This window comes from Tachysurus vachellii, chromosome 19, assembly GCF_030014155.1.
Source record: "Tachysurus vachellii isolate PV-2020 chromosome 19, HZAU_Pvac_v1, whole genome shotgun sequence".
NCBI lineage: Eukaryota > Metazoa > Chordata > Actinopteri > Siluriformes > Bagridae > Tachysurus > Tachysurus vachellii.
In genome coordinates, this window is record NC_083478.1 from 15,406,895 (window position 1) to 15,420,691 (window position 13,797).

Genomic DNA, 13,797 nt, shown 5'->3' on the forward strand with positions numbered 1-13,797 from the left:
AAAGACTAGGTTCTTACCAAATCAGCTTACAGAAGATGATAATAAAGCCCTTGGCCTTGGATACACGGTAGAAGATGACAAGCTAAACATCATGATCGCCGTGAATTTCTCAAAGAAGAGGAGGAAAATGAGACTTGGCCAAGATTTATTAAAAGGGCAGGTGAGATCACAAACACCCAATCCACTCACCAGAAGAGAACTACTGAGTCAAGTCTCAGGGCTGTATGATCCGCTAGGTCTGGTGACTCCTGCAAAGCAAAAAGGTGCAATTCTAGTGCGAAGAGCCTTTCAAGAGGCCAAAGTTAACTACAGCCAAATTAAGAATACCTGGGATGCAGCTTTGTCGGAGGGGCTCCGGGAGGATGCAATTAAGCTTCTGGAAGAGTATGTGGAGCTGGGAAAAGTAAAGTTCATCAGATCCCTGACACCTCTAGACACTGCCATTGAACCTATTGGTGTCACTTTCTCTGATGGCAGTGAACAGGCATATGGAGCAGTGTTGTATCTGCGTTGGAGTTGCAGTCAAGGTATAACTGTGAGGCTTGTTGAATCTAAGGCCAAACTGACCCCCCTCGACCATAAGGGCGATGCTGTAAAAGCAGAGGTGTGTGGAGCTGTCTTTGCTGCCCGAATAAAGAAATACTTCCAAAGACATTGCAGGGTCCCAGTTGAAAAGTGGTATCATCTTGTTGACAGTCAGACCGTCTTGGGAGCAGTGCAGCGTGAAAGTTATGGTTACCAAACCTTCTTTGCCAATCGAATTGGGGAGATTCAAAGCAGCACCAGCATCCAGGATTGGTGGTGGATTCCAGGGCAAGTAAATATTGCAGACATCATCACGAGAGGAGCTGGCCCAAAAGATTTGGATGAAGACTCTGAGTGGCAGTCAGGTCCAAAGTTTCTTAGTCTATCAGTGAGAGAGTGGCCAATTAAATCCGCTGAAGATGTTGCTGCTGCAGCCAGAGGAAATATTGCTAAGATCCAGAAGAAAGCTTTCGTCGCTGCACTTACCAGAGCTCAGTTGAAGAAACAAGAGCCGGAAGAAAATCAAAGTTTAATCCAGACGGAGCCGAGTAGACCACCTGGTGGAACAGTAGTTCAAGAGCTAATTGATGTGAAAAGATTCAGCAGCTTAACGCGGCTGATTAAGACGGTGGCATTGGTCTGGAGAGCTGCAAAGAAGTTCCTTCAAGTCAAGACTATGGACAAACTAAAGTGGGAGGCGGTATCATCAGCTGGTATTATCACTCTCAAGGAAAGAGACGATGCATTCAGGGACCTCTGCTTAGCAGTACAAAGAGATGTGAACTTCTCAAGCACCACAATAGATCGACTGGTTGTCTACAGAGACATGGCAACTGGACTTTTGGTGTGTGGTGGCAGAGTTCAAGTATTTCATGAAGACTTCAAAACTGTTCCTCTCTTGCCCTTTGATGCCTGGATCGCAACCTTGTTGGCTTGTGAAGCTCATGGCGAGGCACATGATGGAGTGGCGGGCACCTTGTTGAGGATGAGAAGGAAAGCATGGGTTTTGAGAGGAAGAAGAGTTGCTCAAAAAGTCGTTGATCGATGCATCTTTTGCAAAAAAGCAAGGGCCCAAGTATGTCAACAAGTAATGGGTAAACTACCTGAAGAGAGAACGAGACCTGCTGCACCATTTGAGTTCACCGCCATTGATCTGTTCGGACCCTACCAAGTAAAGGACGATGTCAAGAGAAGAGTGTCAATGAAAGTTTGGGGAATTGTCCTTTGCTATGGCAAGTAGTCATTCATGTAGAGCTGGCTAATACTCTTTCTACAGAGAGCTTCCTATTGGCATACCAGAGGTTTACGGCAGTTAGAGGTCACCCCCGAAAGGTCTGGTCAGACCCAGGAACCAATTTCATTGGTGCAAAACCTGTACTGAAAGATCTGTATGCTTTTCTGGAAAGTCAAGATAAAGCAACCTTAGAGGAGTATGCAGTTAAAAATGGAACACAGTTTGCCTGGAAAGTGCATCCAGCCGATTCACCACACCGAAATGGAGCTGCGGAAGCTGCCGTGCGTGTTATAAAGAGAGCTCTTCAAAGTCTCGAGAAAGGGTCGAACCTTACTTTCAGTGAGTTCTTAACAGCACTTCAACTAGCAGCAAATCTTGCAAACGAATGTCCTATTGATGCAAGAGTTCAGAGCCAAGAAGGCTGCATACAATATGTCACGCCAAATTCACTACTGCTTGGTCGAGCCACACAGACAGGGGATTACAAGACATTTGACTTTGCCAGCTACCCCTATAAAAGGCTGCAAGAAATACAAACCCAAGTCAACTTGTTTTGGAGATCCTGGAATCAACTTGCTGGTCCAAACCTGTTTGTGAGGAACAAGTGGCACACAGCAGAGAGCAACATTGCTGTTGGAGACATTGTGTGGCTATGCGATCAAAATGCGCTAAGAGGGCAGTTTAAGCTCGGAAGAGTCATTAGTGTAAACTCTGATCCAAGGGGCATCGTAAGAGATGTAAATGTTCAGGTGTCTCAGAGTCACTGTATTCCTGTTCAGAATTCAGCGGTTAAAGAGTCTGCATCCTGTGAAGTGAAGAGGGTCTGTCAAAGTACAGTGCTGCATAGAGATGTGAGATGGCTTGTTGTTCTTCTCCCAATTGAGGAGCAGATGAGAAAAGAGTAAAGGCTATAAAACGGCATGGTTGCTAAGCTCTGCGATCTTCCAAGGGGACTATGAAAGATCGAGTGGGAGGTGTTGCGGCAAACCGCCCGTCGCCCCGCCTTCCCTCATTAGAACCAGGTGAAACTAATCCACAATCTGTTGCGTGTGCCTTGGCTGGATAAGGAAGCGTGTTTTTGCTTTTATTGTTCTGCACTGGGAATTTACGCCACGGCAAAGAGCAGCGCTTTAACAAAAAAGGAGTATTAGAGCTTGATTATAACACTGTGCGGGAGCGGGTACTCAAAGAACTCTGAAGTGACAGCCGGTAAGCTGAAGCTTTGCTGGCTAAAGAACTCTGTGCGTTGTGATGCATGCTATAGTAGTAGTTGCTACCAGAATGAATGAATGAATGAATGAATGTAGTATTCAATGATGCAATGTAGAGCGCGCTTTTGGTTTGAGTAGCGTATCTTCCATTCATAAGGTGTTTGTGTAGTGGGTTAATATGGTTTGTATATGTTTATATTTTGTTTAACAATTAGGGTTTGTTAATTATTTATCTAAATTTGATTTATTTGAATTTGATTTAAGCTTACCTTGTTTAATTTGGTAATTCATGATTCGGATCATTTAAATACTTTAATACTATAAAAAATATTGCTTAAAATTCATGTGATATAAATTAGTGTGTAAAAGTTTTAAGTGATCTAACTATATAATTAAATATGGATTGTTTAATTATTAAAATAGCAACTAATTGATAAATATGATTAAAAGCATGTAGTTAGAGTCCAGTAAATTAAGCTATACAAATGTGAGATATTTACCAACTCCTAGGTCTGGCGAAATATTCATGGTTTAAATGGTTTATTAGCTTAAGGTATTGAATGTTTTGTGTAAAGTTAAAATCAAGTCATGTTAAACCTGCTAATTTATGCATTTTATTGGGTTTGTTGGTAATTTACACTGTATGTTTGTCTTTAAAGGTTTTTCACCTACATTAATGCTACATAGATTAATGCTATGCCAAATAAATGGATGAATGAAATTCACAAGGCTTAATCATTGAGTGGAATCCAGTTTAACCATTCAAACAGTGAGAGAAGTGTGGGAAAGCACACAGTTGGAAAAAACACTTTACACACACAACGATTTATAGCCCTACTTCCATAATCAATATTTTAAATAGTAAATTTAACTAAATAACAAAATATGGACTGCATTGAAGATACCAAGGAAACAGTCTACTGAAAATCACCTGAACAGAGGGCAGTCACGTGCTTTCTGCACAGTAATCTATTAAAGCTATTAAAACTATATAAACAAAACAGAAGCAATTAACTCTGCCATCCTATTATTGATTAAAAATACATCTTGTGTGTTGTTAATATATCTTAAGGTAATGAGACGCTGCATCATGGCTTGATGCTATGGGGACGGCTCCACAAGACAACTGTCTGAAGCATGTGTGGAATAACACCAATTCTATTGGCCAACATGGGGTCAGATGACATAGTGGCTGACTGGTCACAGAAGACTCTTCCTAAATGTAGTCCAGTCTTAGGTTCAGAATAAATTTGAGCACTACAGAAGCAAAGTCTAAGTAGGAGGAGCCTACTGACAGGGCCTGCAGATATCCAACTCTTTTGAATGAAGCTTTGCTAGTTGAAGATCCTCTTTTAGAGTAAAGAACTTTTCTGAGGCTGACTCTAAGAGCTCAAAAGGCATCTGATGTTGCACAAAAGGGAGAAATCAGAAGCTCAAACAAAGGGGATATGGTTAGCAGAAAAATCAGACCTAAATACCTTAAGTAGCAGGGGATAACACTGCTCCAAGGCACTCTTAGAGGAACTCCAGCACTGTACCCAAGAATTTTTGGGCACTGTTTATACCACAAGAGCCGGCATTTTAAGACATACAACTTCCTTGTGGAGGAAGTTTTGAAAGTGTCTCTATGCTTGCTGCACTGAAAGAAACAGAAGGTCTCTCCATAGAATAATCTCTCAAATAAATGTTAGGAGAAATATTAGGTCCAAAAACCAGTCTCAAGAACTGCCAGTTTTCGTGCCGGTCACATGTTTTTGCTTGACTGAGTATTTTGATTCCTTAGGAATTAATTATGTACTCTTTACTCAACTCTACAAGCAGACACAGCCATAAAATAAAATATATTAAATATTTATTTCAGATTTTTCATGAACACATGCACACATGTGTTGTTTATATACATCATTGAGTGTGTGTGTGAAATATGCCTTTTTGATTGTGTTACGTACAGTAATAACCATTTAACTTAAAACATTTAACAAGTGTGAAATCAGGAATTCCAATTAATAATATGACTGAAGGTAAATGAAAACAGATTCCTGAGACCATACACATAACATTAAAACCACTGACAGATGACCAATTTTGGATTATCTTTAAGTTTATACTCTAACTCAACTTTTACAAAGGGTGAACATACCAGCAATAGAAATAGCATCTCACAAGAAAAATACTCGTTCGAAATACTTTTTGAAATAGCTAACATTTTATTTGTTTTCCTGGGCGTCCACTTCTAGCTGGTTAGCCCGCTTGCATCACTAGTCTGCTAGCCTGGTTACCGCTAAGTCCCTACACCTTCTCACACCAATTATCTTTGTTGTACTTGGCCTATGACACGAATGTCGCTTGTGTGTCTGCCTTTGAGTGCAGGTGAGGATATGTTTGAGTTGCACTCAGTGGAACTGGAGCTGGAGGCCGTGGAGAAGCAGTTCCGCGACCCACAAGTGAAGCAGGCCCAGCAGTGAGAGCGTAAATCCATGCTGAAATATCCCCGGTCGGTCGCTCACCTGTCTCAGGTAAATTCCAGACGCAAAATGAGTATGTCCTCCACCTCTACTCCATGTATTTCTCTGTCCAGGCCCAGCACACCCAGGAAGCAGCTGGCCCAGGTGTTGTTCACTCCAGTGCAGCAGCAGAGGAAGATGTGAGCCGGGCCCCGGTCGAGGACCTCTCCTTCTCCACCGCCACCGGTCTTCGAGATCCCCACCCAGAACTGCTTCACCCCCCTCTGCAAGACTGAACACGACACGGTGATCATCGGAGACTCCATCGTCCGCTATGTCCATTCTACTGCGGCTAAAGGTAAGGCTCGCATGATCTCCTACGTTCAGAGTCTGGGCCACTGGGCAGTATTCCAACATGATAACGGCTCCAAACACACCTTCAAGACAGCCACTGCCATGCAAAAGAAGCTGAGGGTAAAGATGATGGCCTGGCTAAGCATGTCTCCAGACCTAAACCCTATTGAGCATCTGTGGGTTGGAGGTGGAGGAGCGCAAGGTCTCTGACATCCACCAGCTCCATGATGTCGTCATGGAGGAGTGGAAGAGGACTCTAGTTGCAACCTGTGATGCTCTGGTGATCTCCATGCTTAATGGGTTAAGGCAGTGCTGAAAAATAATGGTGGCCACACAAAATATTGACTCTTTGGTCCCAATTTGGACATTTTCACTTACCGGTGTACTCACTTTTGTGGACAGGGGTTTATCCATTAATGGCTGTTTTTTTGAGTTATTTTGATTGCCTGCCATTTACACAATTTGCAATTATTTAGCTTTTCAATAATTGTACCTGATAACTGTATTCAATCACTTAGTCGCTTAATCTGAGAAAATTATAATGTTATCAAATTGTAATTTATTGTAGATTTCATGCAAGGCTACTGAGATCTGGCTTTTGGTGTTTCTCAGCTGTGATCTTAGCTTTAGCAGTGAGCTTGCAACGTAACCCAGAAGGTGAGCACTTTCTTATTTTTTTGTTGACAGACTTTATTTAAAGTTTACAATAGTTGAGAATGTTTTTCATTGCCAAAAGTTGTTGTTGCAGTTCTTAAGTCAGAAAGGAGGTGGGTGATTTTGTGTTAATATTCTACAAGACCTCACTGGGTCTCTCCACCTCTCTCTGCTGTCTGTCATGGTGATGAGACAGCCTGGGCACTTTTATTTCCGTTCAGATTAATATGACATGGTGCAGATAATAGGCTGTTGGCAGGCAGTCAGGGTGGACGCTGATTACAGCTGCTGTGACACTAGGTTAATGGATCTTTCTAACAACACAAACACACACACACACACACACACACACACACACACACACACACACACACAAACACACACCCTTACCTGTTTCTGAGCATGACCTTACAAACAGCCTATATCATGTCCTCCCAACCTATACACACACAGACTCACACAACAACAGTAGCCTACCTGGTGTTACTTACATTCAAGTCATGTTAATATCCCTCACAAATTCCAATTCCACTAAATACAATTTACATTTACCTGTATAGCACTGATTTTACTGCTTTATTATATCAGAATTTAAAATCGATTAAGATAAACACACCAGTGGCAATATCCAAAGGTAAGACATCCTCTTCTTGATGATGGGGGTCACTCTTTAACAACTGTATACTAGAAAGCCCTACATGTGCAAACATACTGGAATGAACAAATTTATATGAGGTATCGTAATGAATTGTGCAAAACAGCAATTTACTGAAATGTGCAAGACAGCATGTGCAAAGAACAAAAACAGTGTGCAAAACAGCATGTAAACAGTTTGATATTAGTCAAATAATAAATAAAACAGTTTGATAATAATAATAATTAATCGATCAGTATTTAATTCAGATTTAATTGTCACATTAATTAACATTTTTCTCAGCAAATATTCCCTCATTCTTTTCTCATTCAGACCATTTCACTGTAATCTGATAATATCATGATCATAGATTTTCCTCTATAATTTTCTGTTTTGTACCTACTCAGCACACAGGAGACCTCCATGGGAGTAGGTTCCTAAGACAATAAATGTCACCTGCTTGTAAGATGCCATCTGGCATTAAGTGTGTGTTTGTGTGTGTGTGTGTGTGTGTGTGTGTGTGTGTGTGTGTGTGTGTGTGTTTATTGCAAAACATATATCTTTATAAAATATATAACAATGAGACTGTTCAGTAACCCAGGTAATTTGTGAAATTGATCATGATGAAGCTCTTTTTTTTAAAAATCAATTTCTGTTTTTAGACTGATTTATTTTTGTTTAATATTCTCCAAAACTATATAGGTGAGGCAGAATGCAGCAGAGAGAATGGAAATAGTATAGATCTTTTGTTAAGAGCATCAGTTCACAAAGTTTGCAGTGCTTTATATATTCTTTACATATTTTTAGCAGTTGTATTACACAGTTCTGTTGTATGGTATTCCTGCTAAATGTATTACTTTTTCTAAGGGAATGGAGATCAAAACAGCCAAAAATTGCATAATATTTTGTGGTCCATTTGAGCTCACTTGTGTCATGGTGTCTTATTAAAGGTCTCTCCCAGCTGAAACTGTACATGCAGAGGCAGACAAAGAGGCTTGCTCCCTGTTTGTTATCTTTGACATCCTGATGCTCACTGAATACCTTTGGGCAAGCGATCCATGATCCCCATGCTTCCATATAGAAAGACCCTTTTGTTTAGCAGGGTATCTACCCTCCTGTCAGGCTCCTAAAGGTTGTTCTCTTCAGGCTAGTCTAGTTCAGGCAAACAAATAAAAGGTTATGAGAGAACAGTCCACCAGTGGTATCCAGCCTGGCCTCTGGGTAATATTTTCTGTAGGACTAGTACATGTGTTTTTCTTATTTGTAACTATTAAGAAAAGCACAGTAACATCTGCAAAATTATCATAGCATACCACCTCCTTCCCTCATTGCTCACTATTGCTTCTCCACTTCAAATGTAAAATTTAAATGTTCATAGAATCTTAAATTAATCACTGTTCATGTCAGGATCATGCCCAGACTTTTTACTTATACCATGTGTTTTCATTTATGTTTTGTGTTCACGTGTCTGCCCGGCCCTTGTCTAACTCCTTCCCGCCTCAGCACACCTGCACCTGCACTTTTTATTCCGGCATCCTTATCATTGTTTTTGTCTTCATGGTCTCTGTTTGGTAGTCTTGAGTTTCGGGTTCTTATCCTTCCCTTAGTTCTTTCCCAGTGTTTTTCCAGTTGTGTGTTATGTTTTGTATTTTAATAGACCCAAACCTGTCCTCACGTTTGGGTCTGAATTTTATCCATTAGGACACCCTCGTTTTCTGACAGTTTAGGCCACTTTCACCCATCATTCAGCATCAGGTGTTCCAAATCAGTTACAGTGTTTAACCATTGTTCTTATCCAGTTGGACATACAGAGGTACGGTGGCCGAGAAGTGCAAAACACATTAACAAATCCGAAAACACATTAACAAATCCGAAAACACATTAACAAATCCGAAAACACATTAACAAATCCGAAAACACATTAACAAATCTGAAAACAAATTAACAAATCCGAAAACACTAACAAATCCGAAAACAAATTAACAAATCCGAAAACACAGTAACAAATCCGAAAACACATTATCAAATCAGAATACACATTAACAAATCCGAAAACACAACGACAAGTCAGACAACCCGGAAATGGTAGGTATCGTTTTTGAATAGAAACTTACCGATCATTGGACAAGACACCTGTCACTCAAGATATACAGGTATGGAATCTTATGTGTAATGTGTAAAGTTGTCCGTTTAAATATAAGAAAATAACAGAATTCGTCCACAGTAATCCATTCCATCCATCCATTCCAACTTTCCCCTGCGGCAGACTGTTGAACTTCATGTATACCTTGAGTGACAGGTGTCTTGTCCAATCACAAACTATACCAACCGCTTCTGGGTTGTCTGAAATGTCGTTGTGTTTTCTGATTTGTTAATGTGTTTTCTGATTTGTTAATGTGTTTTCTGATTTGTTAATGTGTTTCGTGCACCGATTCAGACAACCAGGAAGAGGTTGGTATAGTTTGTGAATGGAAACTTACCGATCATTGGACAAGACACCTGTCATTAAAGATATACAGGTGAATGAAAGGTGTCTCGTCCGATGATGGTAAGTTTCCATTCACAAACTATGCCAACCTCTTCCGGGTTGTCTGACTTGTTAATTTGTTTTCGGATTTGTTAATGTGTTTTGGGATTTGTTAATTTGTTTTGGGATTTGTTAATTTGTTTTCTGATTTGTTAATGTGTTTTCGGATTTGTTAATTTGTTTTCGGATTTGTTAATTTGTTTTGCACTTCTCGGCCACCGTACAGAGGTGCTTTATAACATTTATCAAATTCATATCCTCATGCTACTAAAGTGAATTATTCAAGAATACCATTTACTGAAAATCGTAAAACTGAAATGAAATATGAAAGATGTTCAAATACCCTGCAACTATTGACACTCCTACATTGCATGTCAGATTAGGACTGGTTTAGGCACTCACCCCTCTTGAAACCTCTAACTCTTTAAGACTTCAAAGAGACTGGGCACTGTTGAGAGACTGAAAATAATGCACATAGAAACTGATTTATGCCTTTGATCTGTCAGAATCCCTTTTACATGTGAGAACCTGACACTGATTTTTCATTATCAAGTTTCAGAGTGCTGTGATCTTTGGTGTTTTATGCCTGCTGCATGAGACAAAAAGTCATCAAAGTCATCAATCATTCATTTTTAGTAAACACTTCATCCTGGGTCACAGTGGATCTGCAGACTCTCCTGGGAACACTGGGCACGAGACAGGGTCTCTTCATTAGAGGTCACCATGTTCACCCACATTCATACAAATGGTTTGGCATTTTCTATGCATAAACAAACCAACGGAATGCATGTTGGAATGGAGTGGAGGAATGAGGAATCCAGAGGAAAACCATGCACAAATAGAGATAATGTGAGTTTCTGTCTTTCAGAAACTCAAGCTTGTGGTGAACCAGAGACCCTTGGAGCCTTGAGGAAGCAAAGCTACAGAGTGCTCCATCATATATTAAAAACATAAATTTCCATTTCGACTCTGCTTACTATTACAAAAATGTAACTAACTAAATAAATAAATAAATAGTTTACTTCTGAATGTTGTCAAATGTGTGTAACTAAATATTTTTGTTGAATAATATTTTGGCTATGACTTGTTTTTTTATTGTGAAGGAAAGAATATCCAGAGATAAACTTGTATATTGTGAAATAATTCCATAATTATTATTGTGGATCTACAGTGTATGGAGTTTCATTTCTTGTACACATAGCTGGGATAATAATCAGTAATAATTTATTCTAGCACTGGAGAATGGAGAACAATTCATTGCCTAAATGAAATGATCTGTGTAATAGTTCAGTGTGCTATCAAGAGTTAAACAGAAAGCTATCAAAGCTGTGTATTGAGTAATGTTGTTGACTGACGAGTGAGGGATGGCTTCTAACTTCAACACACACAAATTGAGCTCTAGAATCTTGACAGGATTTAAAATCTCTGTGTGGTTGACCCCTTGCCATTGTTTATTTTGATTTCATTTGACCAATTTTTTTAACAGAAGCATATATTTCCACAATTTAAACACTCAAGCCAGTGTTTCAGAAATGTAGTGTTACTTTTTGTCCTTTTGAAGCCTTAACTTAGAATTATGGATGGAAAATCTTAAAAAGCCCCCAGGGTTTGAAAATGTCACTGTGCTACAATGCAGTAAAATTAACAAACTCTCCCTCAAACATGTACATCTATCTGGAAAGACCTCAAAACCCAATCTTTGTGTGTGCTTTGGCAGGTAATCACTACCTAGGCTCTGGTTCTGAAATAGCTTTAGGTGTACTTGCGTGACAGCTTTAGAGATAAAAGGGAATAATTAATTTATCAGAGGGAACCAGGCTTTAATCCCCAGTGTCCTGGTGATAAGGGTATTTTTGCCCTTTCTCAAACCCACTTTTAGATCTCCTCGGATGATAGAGCATTCTCCCTCGGCATCCTCTTGTTAATAAGGCTGTCAGAGGGGCCACAGAGGTGTCGTCCGAAGTGACTTATCTCCCCACCACACACTCCCATCTGCCCCTGACAGCCAAAATCCAGGGACTTTTGAATCCTTGCAAGGCCTCAGCAATACAGCAAGCCAAAGCTGTCATTTAAGTTATAAATTCAAACATTAGGCCAGGAGAATAGCAAGATACATGAAACATTTAAAGAAATGGATAAAAGAGAGAAAAAAATAGGAATTTAAATATTTGATTCTTGGTGAAATTCAAAATGCAGATGGATTTGTTTTCTTGTTAATAAAAATGTATTGAACCCCAGTTGTTGAAAATTCTTGATGCCATTTAACACTGATGACAAGCATATCTGTATGTAATATATTGCTGACTTTGATCAAATAAAATCACTGTAATGCAAAATACATGAGATTATGTTTTCTACGGCTCATAAGACCAGTTTCACTTCAAGGCAAAAATGCAAACATTCAATCAAAAAAAAAGTAACTGTAAATTTGAGTTTCAGGTCCAGCATTCTTTCCCCTTCAGTGAATTGCCATTTCAGCTGAGGGATTTTTTCCACAGACAGTCTAATTATTGAAAAAATACTAAAAGAATAGTATATACTTAACATCTGGTAGCTCCAGGTCAATCATTCAATTCCTGTTTTCCACTGTTTAATATTTCTGAACAAAATTATGTGTAATGTAAATTATTATTTATCGTAGAAATCTATACATAAGAATTAGATGTTTTAGGCTTCAGCTGTCACAAGGCAGATGCTACGTCTTAATGAATGTTTTTAGTAGGGGCTGTGATCATGATACCAGATTCATACTCTCCAATGGATGCTTTAATGCAACTAGCAATGGCTCATTGCAACTTATGCTGCGACTAAACATGAGTTAAAACATCTGACTTAAATAACAGTATAGATACAATTAGCAAAATGTAGATGTCTTGAAGCCTTAGGATAGAAAATATTAGATTCTGATGGAAATCCTATAACTGTCAACAGAAAATTAACAATCAAACAAAAAAAATGCTGGCTATATATTAGAGAATGGAGTCTGTTATCATATTATGCTCAATCATCCTTCCAGCTTGGCTATTGATTTGTTATGTCTGGCTCTGTGACTCTCATTCAGAATAAGAAACAAAAGATCTAGTGATTGATCAATCCAAGGTCAGCACTTAGTGATTTTCTTGCTTTTCCTTGGTGTTTCTCTACCTTTTCTGACCAAAAAATAAAGCAGTGGCTGATTCCCTGCCTCATCTTTCTGCCACTTAAGTCCCCAAAGAGAGAAAGGACAGGCCTGTCATTGTCCTACACGGTGACATCATGACCTTTTCAATTCCGCTCCATGCGGCCAAGCCCAGACCAGCTGGGCAGCTTTATGGCCTGGCACAAAGGTACCATTTGCTTTTCATTTCCTGGCTGATAAGACTGGAGAGAAAACATTGTATATTGTAATGCTCTCTCACCTTTTGACATCAGTAAAATTGAAGCCTTGGAGCAAGATCGATACAAATTAAAAGCAAATACAGAAACCTCTATAGAGTGCAAGTAGAGGTTTAGAAACCCATTGATGGCCCCTGACTGCTTGGCTGAACATTGTTTGTAGACGTGGTGACTGAGTTAGCAGAGGAATTGAAAACTAACAAAAGTAAAAGTTTGGTTGTTGACCTAACTATTAGAGTGAACTCTATGGTAGTGCAGGACATACAGATGAATGCCTTGAATACGTTTTTCTGTGTTTATTTTTAGCTTTAGCAGTTCCCCGTGTCATGAATATGGGACATTACAATTCTGATCATCTTAAGACAATAATAATTGTCTAATTGTCTAATAATTTTAAATTATTTTGAATCCTATATACACACACATATTGTAGATACTGTATGGCTTTATACATTTATCTGGAAAACTAACAAAATTTTCTAATTTTTCCACATAAAAGCAGCTATTTTAAATAGATAATAAAATGTTTCTGCAGTATTATGCTCTACCTTCTTTCATGATCGAAACAAATATTTTAAAATTTTATATTTCTGGGATATTTGTTCTCATAAAATTCCATGTAGCAAATAGGTTGCATTAGAATCTGATAGGCATATAAAGAATTAAAATGCAGAAGGACAGTTACAGAAATACAAAAATTCCCTTAGAGCTATTTGAAATCACTTATTATTATGTAAGAATGAATGCTTTCTAACAATAATTTAATATTAGTGGCACTCAAAACAGCCATTGATTGACATAAAAAAAGTCAGACAATCCTGACAAGTCAGGATTTCAGA

The 13,797-nt window shown here is 39.0% G+C and overlaps 1 long non-coding RNA gene across 3 annotated transcripts in view; it reads left to right on the forward strand.

The window, feature by feature from the left end:
- LOC132862161 (uncharacterized) overlaps positions 1-11,837 on the forward strand; it is a 37,441-nt gene extending 25,604 nt beyond the window's left edge. Inside the window, exons 2-4 of one of the 3 annotated variants that reach the window (XR_009649996.1) lie at positions 5,341-5,772; positions 6,337-6,425; positions 10,137-11,837. This is a non-coding gene — a long non-coding RNA (uncharacterized LOC132862161). The remainder of the gene's footprint in view (positions 1-5,340; positions 5,773-6,336; positions 6,426-10,136) is intronic. The other 2 variants (XR_009649997.1, XR_009649998.1) reach the window with 2 other exon arrangements.
- Positions 11,838-13,797: the final 1,960 nt, after the last annotated feature.